The following is a 2,395-nucleotide window of genomic DNA, read 5'->3' as shown; positions in this document are numbered from 1 at the left end:
TGGTGATGCCCCAAGGGCTGTCAAATGCACAAGCAACATTTAATCGTCTTGTGACGCATTTGATCAGGTACCATCGGACTTGTGCACATACATGCTTCGACGACATCTTCGTTCACAGTCGTGCGGAGCACGGGAGGACAGATGAGACAGACCACATCGTCCATTCAAGAGCGGTGCTCAAGTGCATGCGCACGAAAAAGCTGTATGCTAATGCCGATAAGTGCATCTTCAGCGCGGAGGAATCCCTCCTTTTAGGTTGCTTCATTGGGAATGGCCTTTCGAGCGGATCCCGCTACGGTGAAGGCCATTGTGGACTGGTCAGTTATAGAGAAGAAAAAGGACTTGTGCAAGTGGCTTGGCGAGGCCAAGCCACTTGCACAAGTAAAACCCAAATTATGCGGAAATGGCACGGCCATTGTCGAATCTCCTTAAGAAGGATACGGAATGGTGTTGACATCGGGAGGCTTTTGACAGTGTCAAAGACGGCCTCCTGCATGCACCAATACTGGCGTTGCCAGACCCCTGATCGCCTTTTAATGTGTCGTCTGTGACACTTCGGACTTTGCCATCGGCTGTGCACTGCTGCAAGCAGACATCGAGGGGCGATATCGGGAGATCACGTTCGAATCTCGCCAGCTTAAGGCTGCGGAGAAGGAACCCAGTCTACGACAAGAAACTACTTACAATGAAGCATGCACTTGTCAAGTTCAGGGTGCACCTGCTTGGCTCGAAGCCGTTTGTGATCTACATAGATCATGCGTCATTACGCACTGCGACTCAGTCGCCTCATCTCTCTCAGGGGATGGTCGGGAGGCTCTCTTTCTTTGCTAAATCTAGGTTTGAGGTGAAGTATAAGCCAGAAAAGCAGAATACTTTGGTTGATGCGTTGTCACGCAGACCGAACTATGATCTGGCTAATATCACGACGGTCACGTCGTCAGTGCTGAAGTTGATTTGCGCCGCATTCGCGGGTGACACTATGTGTGTAGCGCTGCTACAGGCTCTCGGAAGCAAGGTGTTTTAAAAATCGGACAAGAAATTGTCGACGCATCTGCGCGCATGGTCACAACGATGACTCATGTGTATCGGGTTGCTGTATCATAGCATCAATTCAACGGATATGCCACGAATTTTGGTTTCTCGCGATGGGGATTTAAAATATCGTATCCTCTGTGAGACCCACGACACCCCACTTAGCCGTCATCTCGGTCGTGAGAAGATGTACAGCTCGGTGCGTTGCCACTATTGGTCGCCAAGCTATACAAGTGGACGAGCGCATATGTGAGCACACGTGAGACGTGTCAGAGGGTGAAACACTCCCCGAATGCGGCGGCGCAGCTGGCCATTTTACCGTTACCCTCCGGGTGTTGGTAGTCCATGAGTATTTGTGTTTGGCCTGCCGAAGGGTTCGGCAGACAACACGTATGTGGTGGTCTTTGTGGAATGTTTCAGCACGATGGCTTATCTTGCGGCAGTGCCGGACACCATCGACGATGTGGGTACAGCGACGCTGTTTGTCGATCATGTCTTTCGACAGCATGGCCTCCCGGAGTCAATTGTCTTTGATAGAGACCAGCGCTTCACTGGGAAGATTTGATCTACACTCTTCATGGAACTGGGCACCAAGTTGACTATGTCATCACCGGACCATCCGCAGACCGATGTGCAAACTGAGCGCATGAATCGTCGTTGTAGCCGTTCTTCGCAGCGTCTGTGCTGAGACGCCGAAGCGCTGGAAATCAATGTTGGTTTACTCTGAACAATGCATTGAATTCATCTACCGGCTATACGACATGGACGGGTTTCTTAACCCTCGCGTCACGCTGACGCAGCCATACCATGACTTAGGGCTTGGTGGGGGGAAACGGCTAGCTAACGTCAGCCCCTCACTGTCCGTAAAGAAATCGCTGACCTCCTGTCTACCAGACTGAGTGTCATTTGACATGTTCGCGATGTAATGGCTGAAAGCCAAGACATGCAAAAAGAAAATGCAGATGGAAGCAGAAGAGATGTTAAGAACTTTGAGGTCGGAGACCTTGTTTTAATCAAGTGCTAGAAACCTTCCTACACAGGCAGTCCCAACAGTCTTTATTATAAAGCTCAGTCCACGGTTTATTGGGTCTCTTGAGGTCGTGGACAAGCAAGGCCTTGCGTATACGCTGAACCTTCCGAGAAGGATGCGCACCAACCCAGTGTTATATGTGGGTCAGCTTAAGTCGTATCGGGAGACCGCGCAAGTGAAAGCGGAAGCGTTGGCGCCAGTGCGGCGCCCAAAGGCCCTCGGCCACCCAGAAGATGAACCATCAATTGTTTCTGAGTACGGAGTGAAACAATTTCCGTTTCCAACGGCACGAGGCGCCGCACTAAGTGACGTGTTCGTCTGCTCGACGGCTCG

The sequence above is a fragment of the Plasmopara halstedii genome, assembly GCF_900000015.1.
Source record: "Plasmopara halstedii genome assembly, contig: Scaffold_3073, whole genome shotgun sequence".
Taxonomy (NCBI): Eukaryota; Oomycota; class Peronosporomycetes; order Peronosporales; family Peronosporaceae; genus Plasmopara; species Plasmopara halstedii.
This window is presented reverse-complemented; position numbering follows the sequence as displayed.